At 35.4% G+C, this 15,255-nt stretch overlaps 1 pseudogene; it reads left to right on the forward strand.

Moving 5' to 3' along the window:
• Positions 1-13,746: 13,746 nt before the first annotated feature.
• Positions 13,747-14,685, forward strand: LOC113782386 (annotated as a pseudogene).
• The last annotated feature ends 570 nt before the right edge of the window (positions 14,686-15,255 follow it).

The raw sequence follows: 15,255 nt of genomic DNA on the forward strand, positions 1-15,255 counted from the left end.
AGTTCATTTAAGAGGTATTCAACTTGTGTCCGAGTCTCAATTGTGCTTTCTTGATTGTTATAGGGCGTGCCGGAGATCCGAGGCTTACGTCGGGCGAAAACTTGTGAAATTGATTTGTTTGACTTGGTGAGTGTACTACTCACATGTTTGTTATTCTGTGGGTTTATTGTATTTGGAATCTGTGATTGGATTACTTGTAATTATTGTTTATGCTAGGTGAGACGAGGGTGTACTTTACCACTCTCGTACTCTATGGCTTACTTGACCGTTTACTGTATCACTTGAAATTCTCATGATTGTACTTGATTTGGTGTCGTTTGGACGTGTATCCAACGACCTTTACTGTTAACTCTGAGCTCAACCTCACTGGTAGTCAATTGACTCGAGCCAGCAAGGGCTTGGTCAAGGGAAATTGACAAGCCATGGGGACTGTTTTGGGATCTTTCGGTATGAGACCCTTGGTTCCGGTATACTCAAGTATTACCAATTCTGTACTGTTTGGTGTTCGGGCCCGGTAAGGGGAATGTGTGGTGGACGGAAAATCGGAGTAAAGAGGAGTCTACGGTTATGATTACCCTTTATACATTGACGGAGAGTCAATGAGATGAGATCAAGTATGGCAAAAGAGGAAAATGGCTCTTGAGAGCCGTCTGTATCCTTTTATTCTCTATAGTTGTGTGGTGTTGATTTTGCTCACTTGATGAACGTATTTGAATTGAATATTCTTGTGTTTACGTGATCCTGGTATATTTGCGTGATGGTACCTCATTGGGCGAAAGCTCACTCCGTTAATTTTGTTTTCCTTACAGGGAACAATCTTTTGGACTTTTGATTTTTGAAGAATGAGTTGAGCTAGTTTAGATATTTTTGTATAGCTCCTCAGTGGTTGAAAACCCTAATTGTACTTGGATTCAAATGTTTCCTTTTGATTTGTACGAATATGGTTTATAAAAGCGTGTACTCATGGTCATGTGTTATATTTGGTTTGTATATGTCCATTTCAAGGATTATATGAAGTCACTTGTATTTGATTGGGTCCCGGTCGGATTGTGACATGGCAGTCACTATTCACTTTCCGTTTCGATTTTCATTTTCCGTTTCATGATTGTTGGTTTGGTTAAGCGCGCTAATATATTCTGGAATGATTTGAATTGTGCATAACCGTCTTAATAGTCCTGGCGAGAGTTGGGCAGGCAGTTCGCTAACCCCTTTGGTACGCCTTAGGGGAAGGTGGGGCTGTCACAGCTATCAAAAGAGAATGGCCCGTGCTTACAACAAGAAGGTCAAACCACGACTATTTGAAGAAGGAGACAAAGTGTTGAAGCGAAATTTGCCAGTGCAAGAGGAGGCCAAAGGCAAGTATGCACCAAATTGGCAAGGCCCTTTTATCATCAAGAAGGTATTGCCTGGTGAAGCACTTACTCTCGCAGAAATGGATGGACAAGTTTTCCCTCAGCCGATCAATTCGGATATGTATAAGAAATTTTTCATTTGATAAATGGAAATTTCCTTTCAGGGTTAATGCGAAGAATGGAATGAAAAGTCAGGCCTTCTTCCTTTCCAATTAAACGTTCTGTCCCTAATTTTCTCTTTTGAATTTTCAAAATAAATTATTTTGTTTGGCAACCCTTGAGAATCACAAACCTTATATTGGGGCAAATTTGAGTTAAAAGAAAAGAAAAGAAAAGCCTTAAGAGGAGAAAAGTGATAAAGGAACAAAAAGAAAAGAAAATTAAAAAAAAGAATCTCGGTTGAGAATAAACAGGGGTAATTTTAGTTTAATCCTAAGTAGGGTTAATATGAAGATGCGAGTTCAGGTGATTTAAACACTTATAAAATCCGCATTCAAGGCTTAACCTTTTTCTTAGCACCTCACCTGACCACATTACAAAAAACTGAAAGATCTGACTTTTGTTCTTTGCATCACCTCTTTCAAGAAATTTTCTAATCACATGGCAAATGATGTCAATATACTTTCACCAATTTTTGCAAGGGAAGGGTTGTCGCACTGATACCATCATTTCTTAAAACATATTTCTGAGTTGACAAATGTTGTCGGTAAGATTTGTTCATTAGGTGAAAATCCGAAAGGGCACCTTTTCAGCAAAAAAGAGGAAAAGAAAAAGGAAGAAAAGAAGAAAAAGGAAAAGAAGAGAGGGAAAAAGAAAAGAAAAGAAAAAAGAAGACAAGTAAAAGAAGAAAGAAAAACAAGGACAAAAATGAAAATAAAGAAAATAAAAAAGGTGGGGGGTAGCCTTACTGAAAACCCGAAAGGGCGCTAAGGTAAGGTTTTATGAGGAAAAGTGAGCTTAGAATTGAATGGCTGGTGATTCAGTTCATTTGAATTTCTCTTCATGTTGTGATTCTGTTGCCAGCGTTGAACGCCAGAGGGACGATATCCAAAGGGTCAAACGTGGCATTTTGTTTGAGATCAAAGTGCTTTGGTTCATCAAGCATAAACTGTTGTGTTTACAGATTCATTTCTCTAAAATCAATTTTCTTTCAATAAAGGTAAATGGTTGCTTTGATGTTACTTGGATTTTCATCATTGTTGTGTAAATAAAATATTTTTTCATGTGTTTCGTGGTCTCATTTATCTCGTTGGGTTTATCAAATGGCAATCCCTGTGATTTATTGAAAGTGCCTGGATATCAAATGTCATATTTGATTATCATTGGAAGTTAAGAAAATTTGATGCAATTCGTAGAGCAAAATTGAGTTTTGCTACATCGGAGAAGACTGTTTAGATACTCATGTTTACACATTTCTTGAAGGAGGAATTGATCGGATGGTGGTGGCATTATCTGTCATTATGATTATTTCTTTTTTGCAAGTCCAAAAATCCAATAACATCACACTGGGGCAAATCTTTTTAGAAGAATTCATCTGTCTCCATCAAAATTTTTGAAATTCTACAAAAGGCATTCTGTAATAATTTTTCAGTTTCACGGTAGGCTTGGGTAGGCTCGAATTTTATCCCACCGACCAATTTCATGGCAGACTCGGGTTTTTTTCCACTGACCAATTATTACGGCAGACTCAAGTTTTATCCTATTGACCAATTTTCAGCAGGTTCGGGTTTTATCCCACTAACCAATTGTTACGGCAGGTTTGGATTTTATCCCCACTAACCTTTATATGTTTTCTTGTTTCAGTTCACAGCAGAATAACTACAAGTAAATATTTGGTGTCTACGTTTTTGTCTTGAGTTTCTTTGACACTCAGACAAAGAAGGGCAAGCTGTAGATACCAAAATTTTAATTTTAATTTATTTTTATTTGGTTTTATTTTTATTTTTATTTAATCAAAGTTCGCAAAAATGATAGTTAGCTATTTTTATTGAATTTGGATCATTTTCTTTTAAAAAAATAAATTTTGAAAAAAAGGCAATTCTCACAAAATTTTATTTTCAATCTTTTCAAATTCAATTGTTTCAAAATAAATGAAAATTTTGAAGGCAATCTCAAATAGAAATTTAACATTTTGTTTACCCTAAATTTGCTTTGAAAAAACAAACAAAATAAAAAATAAGAAAATAAGTGGAATACATGCAAGATAGTTAGGTGGAATGCATGCAAATGAGCCATGTGATTTTGGCTTTTTGCACACCACAACATTTAGGGGCTAGGTGGAGTTTGGAATCTGGGACAAAAGAGGAAAAATAGGGAGGGGAGCTTCGGGAGAGAAAAAGGAAAAAGGAAGAACGAAAAGAAGAAAAAAGGAGGAGCTTCAGGGGAAGAAAAGAAAGAAAGGAGAAAAAGAAAAGAAAAAGGAAGAAACAAGGGAAAGGAAGGGGGAAATCAGGGGAAGAATCTGGGGGAGAATAGAAAGCTTAAGACAAGGAATAGAAAGAAAAAGAGAGGGAAGATCAAGTAAAAGAAAAAGAAGAAAGCTGCTGCAAAAATTTTTCGTTACCAGGCTGATGAATCAGCCCTCTTTCTTGCTCATTTCTGGTCTCGATAGTGCTTATTTTGAGGAAGTTTCTTTTTCTGCACCATCTCTGGATATCTGGGAGCAACTTTCGTTCAGCAATCGTCGAGCGAAAACACCTCCAAGACAACTAAATTGGGGCTCGAAGTCGCAGGTTCTCCATTGCTGAAATTTCAGCAGCGAAGACTTTGGCTTTCAACTTCAGCTTCGAATCCCGCTCTCCTCGCGTTTAACTGGTGCTTTCTAACATTAAAGGTAATCCTTTTTATCCTTTTTTGCTCATACATCATCAGATTTGAAGCAAAAATGTTGAAATCTTGCTGCTAGTTTGGTGAACATGCTTCATAATTTTATCATGTCTGTTTCCTGATGTTTCCTTGATTGCTGTTCTTTTTTTGTTATTGTTTGTGTAATTTTGATGTTGGATTTTAGCAATAAAGGGCATAAATTGCACATTTTTTGCTAGCTTGGAGACTGGTTTGCATGATCTGTGCGTTTGATAATGAAACCCAAAAAGGTTGCAAGAAGCTTCAGGCAGGATGCATGAAATATTTTGGAAATTTCACTTTAGCACCTAGAGTTCTGCATAATTCTATTATGGCCCAGAAACTTCTAAAATCGAACCATTTCTGTCCTTATTGAGTTCTAACCCTTTTTTTTCTACATATTTTAAATGCATTTTTGAGCAAATTGTTTCTCTGATTAGAGTATAATTAGTCTTCAATAAATTTTGGTTGATTTTTACCTTGTTAGGTTTTAATAAAATTAGATGAGAATTCGATTAGGTTTAATTTAATTGGGTTTTGATGGTGGGTTTGTTTATTTTTTATTTGGTTTTGATTATTGGTTTTCTGGATTTGTAGCTTGGGCTTGGAGGCCAAAAGCCCGTAGTTTTGTTGGGTTTGTTCGGTCGAAAATGATGGCTAGCCCATCTTTTTCATTTGGATTTTCATTGGACCAAAGTGGCCATGGCCCAAGAAAAAATAATAAAATGGCCCAATGGCCTGTTGCCAGACAATTTGGTGGTGAAGTTTGCAATTTGGTCCCTGTACTATTAAATAATTGCATTGTGGCTCTAAAAACTTTAGTTTTATTTCAATTAGGTCCCTAATTTAATTGTAAATAGGTTCTTCAACTTTATTTTTCTTTCATTTTGACCCCAAAACTTTCTCAATGTTTGCAATTAGGTCCCTAACAGATTTGATTTCTTAAACAGAAGTTACTTTTCTTCTTTAATTATTAATTATATTCTATTTGAATGCTTCAATTGATAGATTTCATGCTTATTTCCATTTCTTTATGATTTATTTGTTAATTAAATTGGTGCCTTGATGATTTTTATTAATTTTGGAGTTAAATAGAGCAAATCCAATCCCCCATTAGCTACTACTTCAAGGGAGGTATCTTCTTGTGTTATTTTAAATCCTCTTATGTGCTCTTATGTGTGTAATTGCATGTTTTTAAGTAATTTTTCTTTTAGTTATTCATTTTATTTGTTTTAAGTTTCATATATTTAATTTAATTTTGATGGTTATTTGAGAGGCATTTGAATGCCAAATTGTAATAGATAGAGGGTTCAAGACATGTATTTAGATAGATTATGTAATAGATAGGTTTTAATTCTTATTAAAAGTGTAATTAGTTAGATAAATGTAATAGTTAGGTTATTATTTTATTCTTTCCCCCTTTAGATTGTAGTTAGGGCCCCGAATGTAATAGTTAGGTCTTTATTTGCTTTCATTTGTTTGTGTGTTTGCATGCTTGTGTGCTTATGTATTTACTTGCTTTCATTGGGGTTTTTGCATCTAAAAATTATACTTATGTGTTATGTGCTCTATGTGCATTATGTGTTTACTTGTTTCTATTATATTTTATATGATTTATTTAAGTTATAATAAAAATGTATGACGTCACCACACTAGTCCAACGCTAGTTGTGGCCACTTTCCCAGATTTCTCACTAGTCCAACGCTAGTGAATACTTTTAGAAATGGGCTAATCCAATACTAGACTCTTTAGGCCGTCCACACTTTAGAATCACATGCTTGCGTGACAATCGCTACATTTCATGCATATTTTCTACTTTTTAGGATCTTTACCATTTTGCATGATATTTCCTCTATATGTATATCCCTTACCCCTATATGTCGCGCCCCATTTTTTGAAAAATAATTAAATTACGAGTTATAAAAAATGGATTTTTGATTAATTTTGAGTGAAAATGAGTTTTTGATTTTTAGAGAATAAATAAAGAAAAAGAGCCTAAAATGGGACTTAAAATGTGCGACGATTTTGGCCCAAAATAAAGTCTAAAAAGGGTTTTTTTTAGAAAAAGTAGGAGTCGCCACTTGGTATTGACTTAAGGTGTACCAAGTCACCTTAAATGATTTTTAAATAAAAAATAGAGAAAACCCTTTTTAAACGACTCCAAGTTTTCGAAAATCAAGAGAAAAGGGCTCGGGAGTCACGGTTGAAGAAATGGAAGGCAAGAATAAAATCCAAGGCATCCTTTCAACCTGGCCAAAACTAGTTGCGTGATTTAGTTGAAAAATTTTTCTTAATTTAATCTAAAAACTTATCACACTTGGATGTTACTATATGAATGTAAATCTAGACCTAATGGATATCAGGGGGTTGAAATATCTCTTTAAAGCTTGATTTGGTGCAAAATCACATTAATTGTGATGCCCAAGAGTGACTCTTTGAAGAGGTCACGCATATGCAAAATATGAGACTCGAAAAAAAGAAAAGAAAATAATAATATACAAATATACATGACCTAAAGGAATGCATCATAACGGGTGCGGGGAGTTAAGATTCGTGACTAGATTTTCCTTTTTATAGAGGAGATACGAGCGTGCTAAGGTTAAAAGCCATACTCGTCCATATCTCATATTTAAAGGGTTAGTTCTCCTAATTTTGGTCAAGCAAATGGTCTAACCTATTTCTAATGTTTCCTAAATGAGATACAAATCTAAATGTTATATTTTATGCATAGGGATAAGGGATATTTATTAGGGGCAATATAATGCAAAAATGATAAGTATCCTAAAAAAATAGAAAATATGCATGTAATGTAATAATTTGTCACATAAACATGATCTAATGCGTGGTCGGTTCCTAAGAGTCTAGCGTTGGACTAACCCATGTCTATAAGTTCTCACTAGCATTGGACTAGTGAGAAATCAGAAAAAGAGGGCCACAACTAGCGTTGGACTAGTGTGGAATCGGAAAAAAGGGCCACAACTAGCGTTAAACTAATGTGATGACGTCATGCATTTATTATAATCAAATAAATCATATAAACATAATAAAAGAAAATAAACATGTAAATCACATATAGCACATAGCACATAAGTATGATATCTAAATGCAAAGACCCTAAGAAAGAGAGTAAACATATAAGCACACGAGCATGCAAACACATAAACAAATAAAAGCGAATAAAGACCTAACTATTACATTCGGGGACCCTAACTACAATCTAAAGGGGTAAAGAATGAAAAATAATAACATAACAATTATAATTTGACATTTAAATGCCTCTAAAATAATCAAAAATTAAATTAAAGTAAATATACAAAATTAAAAACAACTAAAGTGCATAAAAAAATAAAAAAATAAAATAAATAAAAACATTCGAAAACATGCAATTACACACATAAAATCATATAGGAGCACATAGGAGGATTTAAAATAACACAAGAAGATACCTCCATTGACGTAGTAGCTAATGGGGAATTGGATTTGCCCTATTTAACTCCAAAATTAACAAAAATAATCAAGGAACCAATTTAATTAACAAATAAATCATACATGTAAAAAAAAATGAAATTTGATTACTTAAAACATTTAAATGAAAGTAAACAACCTATGTTCAAGGAAATTAAAACAAGTAGGGACCTAATTAAAAAAATTTAAAAAATTTTAGGGGTCAATTTGTAATTTTCATAAAGATCAGGGATCAAAATTGAAGAAAAATAAAGTTTAGGGACCTATTTGAAATTAAATTAGGGACCTAATTAAACGAAAATTAAAGTATTTAGGGCCGTAGTATAATTAATAAAAGTCCAAGGATCATTCTGCAAATTTCATAACCAGATTCTGCAGCAAACAGGCCTCTGGGCCATTCTTTCTTATTTTGCGGGCCAAAAACCCTCCTAGCCCAACTAAAACCCAAAGGAGAGGAGCGGGCTGAGCCTAACTCTTTTACCAAACAAACCCAATGAAAAAGAGTGAGCTTCAACTCCCAAGCCCATACTAAAATCCATAAATGAACCAGATTTTAATCCAACAAAAATGAACCATATTTTATACCAAAACCCAACCAAACAAATCTCAGCCCAAAACTCCAATTATCTTACCAAACCCCAACAAGATAAAATCAACTAAAAAAAAAAGTTTAATCCTAATAATGTCCTAAAATCCAGAATTAATCTACCCAAAAGACTACTTAAAAATATAAAAAAAATGATTAAAATCTAAAAGGGTGAAATAAGTTCAACTTTTCCAATTTTTGGGCCATAGTGAAATTAGGTGAAAGTTGAGGGGTTAAGTTGAAATTTTTGAAAAATTTTCATGCAAAGGGTCGAAGCTTTCTTCTTCATTTCATCTCCTGCAACTTTGCTGGTTCATCAAAATGCAAGGGAGAAACTCATCCCTTTCCGAGGCTTCAGACTGAAAAAAATACACCACATTTATACACTCAAACCCATAAACTATGCTTAAAACAATTATCAATCAGTAAAATCCAACCAAATGAGTTGCAAAATAAGCGGCAAAAATTTCAGAAAAAGAAGAAACAAGGAAAACAGGTTGAGCAAGGATTTTTTCACAAGTTTGAAGCCAAACTAAGCTTAGATGAAATGGGAAAAGATGGGATACATCACCTTTGGCCCTTCAAGAGGATGAAGATCCCGTTGAACCTCCAAACAATGGATCCAAGCGCAAGAACTTGGAGATTGGACCTTCTTGGAGCAGGTTTCAAGGACTGACGAAGCAGTGGATTCAAGCCTGAATTTGACACAGTTAGAGACGTTTTTTCCAAAATTTTTGTGAACAAAACTTGTTCTTCTATCACCATATATGGTGTAGAAATGAAAACGTCCTATGAAATGCCAATTTTGGAATCGGATTTTTCTCCCCAAAAAGGCCAGATAATCAACCCTGGCTCAGTTTTTTCTAAAAGAATTTCCTGCCTTTTTTTCTTCCTCTTTTCTCGCTTTTTCTCTCTTTCTTTTCTTCCTTTTTCCCTCTCTTTTCCTCTCCGCCGCCCCCTTGTCCTTCTCTTGTTCTAATGGATGCATTTTCATCCATTTATATGGCACAAAACCCCTAAAACCCTTGGAGCAACGATGGGGATGGGTTAGACTTTAGGGATTGATTATGAACCATTAGATGATGGATTCTGGATAAGAATTGGTAGTTGATTTGGCACTTGTACTAGAAGACTTGAAAAGAAAGAAAATGGAGCCAAATTCAAGTGGAAATTGGACCCAAAATGGTAGCTGCAATCTGGTACATGGCCTCGTCAATGGCCATGTACGAAGAAGATAATGAATAGCGCGCGTGAGTTGCACGCGCATGTGGATCTTCTCTTTTTTTTTTTTCTGAAAAACTTCATTTTCATTGTTTTTTTTTTCTTTTCTACCTTTTCTTTTCTTTCTTCTTTTTTTTATTTTTCTAAAATGATTTTTCTCAAGAAACAAATTAAAAATATAATTTAACTAAAAATGAACAAATAAAATATAAAATGATAAAATTTTGGTGTCTACAGCTTGCCCCTCTTTGTTTGAGTTTTGCAGAAACTCAAAACAAAGACGTAGACACCAAATTATTTATCTGTCTGACTTAACTACAAATCAAAACAACTAGCAAACTTAATTATTTAAACCTAGAAAATAAAAGGAGTGGTGGGATAATCCAAACCTAACAAAATAACAGTCAGTGGGATAAAATCCAAACCTGCCAAGGTTGGTAGGATAAAACCCGAGCCCAACAAAATAAAAGCGATTAGTGGGATACAATCCAAGCCTGTCGAGGCGAGCCCAACGAAATAAAAATGGTCAGTGGGATAAAACCCAAACCTGTCGAGGTTGGTGGGATAAAACCCGAGCCCAACAATATAAAAACGGTCTTAAAATAACCTTTGAAATCACAACTTTTCAAAACCTGCCCTAGTGTAGCTCTTTTTTTCTCTTTTTTTTTATGATTGACCTTCCAATTCGCAAGATTCTGACTTCCGTTTCTTCATTGATTTCAGCCATAAATACCTGCATTAAGGGAATTTTTCAAAGCACAACATGTATAAAATTTCTTGCTTTATTTTGAAAAACGATGCAATTTCTGCTCTTGAAAGGAGCAGTCTTATCAAAATCAAATTTTGGATGATAGGTTCGAAAGCATATTACTTGACCCTTAGGTGAAATCCCACAAATATATTACAAAAATTTCCCCTAGTGTGGGTCTATTTTGCGAAATCTCACAAATAAAAATTTGCCCCAGTGTGGGCCCCTTTGGTTGCAACAATTTTGTTCGGATGGCTCCCATTTATTTGAACAAAGTAAGAAATTGCGTTTCCTAAGATTTTAGAAAATAATCACATACTAACATACAATGTGAAGAAATTTAAACGTTGTGTTTAAAGTCATGCAGAAGATTTCATTATGAATCTCTCAAAACAATACCAAATTACAAAAAATTTCTTCCTCACTTTAGCATCGGTGCTTAGGGGGAATGATCACTTTTCTCTTTAGCTCATTCTTTAGGACCAAACAAATGGGTATTATTCATGATTTTGAACTGGCTTAGGGAAATGATATGTCAGGATCTGTCTTGTTTTTGTGTTCAAATTGTATCTAACCCATTCAATATTACATCTTAGTGAAAGCAAATAGTTTGTTACCCTTATTTTTTGAGAAAACTCAGTCCACATATAAGTTCTATAAGCTTGTAATATATGGGTAGAAGCGATAGCTAAACATATGGAAACAGGTTATGGCCTTATTGTGAGGACCCGAAATTTTCTTGTTTTATTTTATTTTACTAGCTTAATTAATTATTTACTCACACGTTTTCTCCGAATATTTTATTTCAACCTTTTATTGCTCAAATACATGAAATTATGGCTCACATGTATTTTAAAAATGACTTGATTCCAAAAGTTATTTTTTTTGAAAGTTCGTTAAGTGAGAATAGTGAATACGTGTTTGGAGACTATAGCCGATTTGAGAGTACAATGAGTTTGGAAAATTGGAGACTTGTACATTAGCCTTGAAATAGGTATTTTTATGTTTAAGTGCTCAAGTGATAGTTAGTTATACTATCGTTATAAGAATTTCTTGGAGATTTCACTTTATCGCGCTTAAATCGGGAGTACGCGTTTTTACGCGAGCGATTAATTGAGGGATTTAAGACTATTATTTTTAGACTATTAAGGGTGAATAATAATAGTATGAATGAAAGTGCATTAGAGGTTTAGGGCACTAATGAAATAAACTCGAGAGGAATCGAGCACGAAACGTGCGCGCGTGCGCGCGGGAGAAAGGGTTGACTTTTGAATTAATTGGAGCCACACATTTTAGCTTCTCTTGGAAGCTTCATTAGAGCCCAAAACACACTCACTTTTGCTCCCATTCCAGCCATGCACTTCAAGAGAAAAAGAACCAAGTTTCTTCTTCAATTTCTTCTTCAAATCTTCACTAATCCTTCACCAAATCACCTCAAATTTTAACCACACTTTGCTAAACACTTGGAGAGCACTTCAAGCTAGAAAAGGAGGCTGCTCTCATGGTTTTTCTTGAGCAAATAAGGACCGAAATTTCTGCCTTAATCATCTAAGTAAGTAAGTGATAATCAACCTTCAAAATCTTAACTTATGGAAGTTGTATTGCACATATAACCTCATATTTTCATGTGGGTAGCTTTATTTATGTTGGATTTTGGTGAGTGGGCTCTATGAACTGGCTTGATGGACTGATTTGTTGTGTTTTGATGTTATTAATGTTGGATTAGTGGTTAGTCTAGTGGAAATAAGTTGTATTGTTGAAGGAAAGTTCAAAGGAAGTGAAGAAGGAATTTTCCATTTCTGCCCCTGTCCATGCCGTGGCCCTTAGGGCAATTTTTTGTGGTTCTAATGACTTGTTTTTGATGTATATATGTAATATAGGTTGTGTAGAAAGTTTCATCAAAAAATTACGTGATTTGGTTGGCCCAATGTTGTGATTTCGAAAGTTCCTTCAAAACTGGAATTTTTCCCGTATTGCACTGGCAGTGTTTTTCAAACAGCTATAACTTTTTGCTCCGATGTCAAAATCGAGTTCCATTTGAGGCACTGGAAAGTAGACATTCCCAGTTTTCCAATGGTATAAAATGCATGTCCAGACTCGATCTGAGTGAACCGTACCACTCATTTGAACATGACTGTCCTGTTTCGCTGGTTCACTGGAGTCCACGTCTTGAGCTGCAACTTGATGCTCAAAGATGAGCTAGTTGTGGACAGATTTTAAAAACGATTTCTTCTGAGAAATTGTAACCTTATGAATGAAGTTTTCAACGCCACCAACTACGGTCAATTCTAAGTTGAATTGAGTAAGATATGGCCAAATTACAGACCTAGATTTTTGCTTGAAAATCCTCTTTTGGCTAGTTAAATGGCCTAGCTTGATTTGGGACTTGTTGTTTTGGGAAACTTTGATGTCCAACATCTACAAAACTTTATATTAGATGTTCCTTGGACTTTGTTTCACAAATAAACCAGATTTGGGTTGGTTGCATTGGACAAAATGTTTAAAAAGGAAAGAAGAGCTAGAAGACAGTTTTGCCTTGGGAAATTTCTTGAACTTTGATGGTTTAGTTAACTACCTTCCCGTGTGAATTTTCAAATGAAATTTGATAGAGGAGTATTCCTCATATGGAGGTTTAATTTTGCAAAATTTGGTGATATTCTAAGACCATTTTGATATGCAAATGATGTCCCGAAATTGCTCTTTGAATCTGGAAAACTTTTCCTTTTCTCTTAGCCGAATGGCTAATCTTGACTTGGGACTTGTTATTTCAAAATTCTTGGTGTTAATCACCTAAGAAAATGTATCCTGAATGTTACTTAGACATTGTCTACACAAATGAACCATGTTTGAAAATATTTCATTAGCCAAATGATTTAGAAAAGGGAAATGGTAGCACAAGGCAGCTTTGCCTTGAAAATTTAGAAACTTTCATGACTTTGTTAACCGACTTCCCGTACGTATTTTTCCATGAAATTTGACATAGGAATAGCTCTTATATGGTAGTGTAATACTGCCAAATTCGGTACCATTCCGAGTCCGTTTCAATGCTTAACAAAAGTCCCAAAGTTTGTGATTTGAACCTGGAAATTGCCTAAAAGTTTCGATTTTTCAGCAACTTTGAGCTACTATATCTTGGTGCTCAAAACTCTGATTCTTGTTCTGCTTGTTATGTTTTAAACTTTGTTTGCGACTCTAATTGAGTTCCAAATTTCAGAGGCTGGTTCGCATTGTGTGAATTTTACTGAATTTCCAAACTTTGCCGAAAACCAACCCCGAAACTGTCTCGCAAGCCAAAACAGCAACTTTGAGACAAATTTTCAATACCTTCCGTTTGGAATCATGAAAAGTGTCTTCTAGAAACTTTTAGTATTTGGAAGTAGTTTCCAATGGTACCAATTTTTCTAATTTTGGACTCATAGAGAGTGAGATCTGATTTTTCAAAGTTTGCTTGCCGAATCTAAAATTTCCGAACTTAAAGGAAATTGAGGGTTTCAAACTCTCCATTTTCCTCCGATTTTCCTCCGACTCTCTTTGCCGACGACTCTCTTTGCCTCGTTGTCCTCTGCTATATCCCTCTCATCTCCTCCTTCTATCTATCCCGCATCCACTCATCCTCCACCACATCCGCTATCTCCCCCACCCCTAATCTCGCCGGCTTCGAAGCTGTCCTTCTTGTCCTCTACTCATCTGAAGTCAAGGCTCATGCGAGTATACCCATGCTCATTTCAATCCCTGATCTCTCTCAAACTTCTCTTTATCACTCCCCTCGAAATCCCCCTTGGAATAAATCGAACCCCATTAACAATAACCCCTCGTCTCGGCCTCTAGTCGGCGTTCTATCGCCTCCTCTCGAACCCTAGATGGCGGTGAAGTCTACTAAACGAGCTTCCATTGTAGGCATTGCCCTTGATTGTTATTATAAGCAGATCTCGCAAATGCCCAGTTGGTCAAAGCTTGATTTTTGCAAATTTTCGGCAGATTGGGCAAGTCAGGATTGCCCTTGTAAATCTGATTTCGATGATTTTACTACTCAAAAACCTGATAATTTTACTGAAAGTAGCCATGGGCTTTCGGTTGACTCGAGGGGTCACAATGAGATTGAGGATGTTGTGGAAGAAATTCGGCATTTGCGAAGTGAGGGGAGGGATGACGAGTTGAGGCCACAGGGGGTGAGAATTCCGCTGCCATGGGAGTTATTACAGCCGGCATTGAGGATTTTGGGGCACTGCTTGCTAGGGCATTTGATTACAGAGGATGTGAAAGCAGCAGCTTCAGTGGCAATAAGGAGCTTGTATGCTAGGGCCTCCCATGACCTGAACCCGCAGGCCATTTTGGTTACTAGGAGTCTGATTTAGCTAGATAATAGGGCACGCAAGGCTGCTGCTGCAGCTGCAGCTGCCAGTTCTACCTCCAATGCTAATACACCCAGTAAGGCTAAAAAGCCTGAGATCCTTTTGGTTTCTAAGTGATATCGAAAGTGAATGAGATAATTTGCTTTAATTCTTGAATGTGAGTTTGTATGTGGAATTATGTAGGTATAGGTGTAGATTATACGCAAGTAATGAGTAGCTTATTTTGAACTTGGAACTCAGCCTGAAAGTTGTGTATCATTATTACTGTGATATGAATAGGTGTTCCAATTGCTTATATTTGGACTTAAAAAAATATAAATAAATAAATCGAATGAATATGTAAGTTTTGATGATTATGTAGTGTTCTTGGAATATGTAGTTGTAACGTAATTAGGTACAAGTATAGATTAGTATCAAAATTAAAAGAAGAAAACATATGTTTTATATGCAAACATTTTCTTATAAGAACTACAGCTACCATTTTATTCATTGTCTTCGAGCTTATAATGCACATTATCATTTCGTAGGGACATCATTGGTTTGTTATTGTCTTGCAGCTTATTATGCTGATGCTATTGGTCCCTGCTATGGAATTCCCAATTATTGTGATGTTTGGGTAGGTATATACTCCTTTCTATCTATGTTAGACTTGTTTCAAATGGTTGGGTCTTGTCAACAAAGTTTCTG

This window comes from Coffea eugenioides, chromosome 9 (genome assembly GCF_003713205.1).
Source record: "Coffea eugenioides isolate CCC68of chromosome 9, Ceug_1.0, whole genome shotgun sequence".
NCBI classification, from domain to species: domain Eukaryota; kingdom Viridiplantae; phylum Streptophyta; class Magnoliopsida; order Gentianales; family Rubiaceae; genus Coffea; species Coffea eugenioides.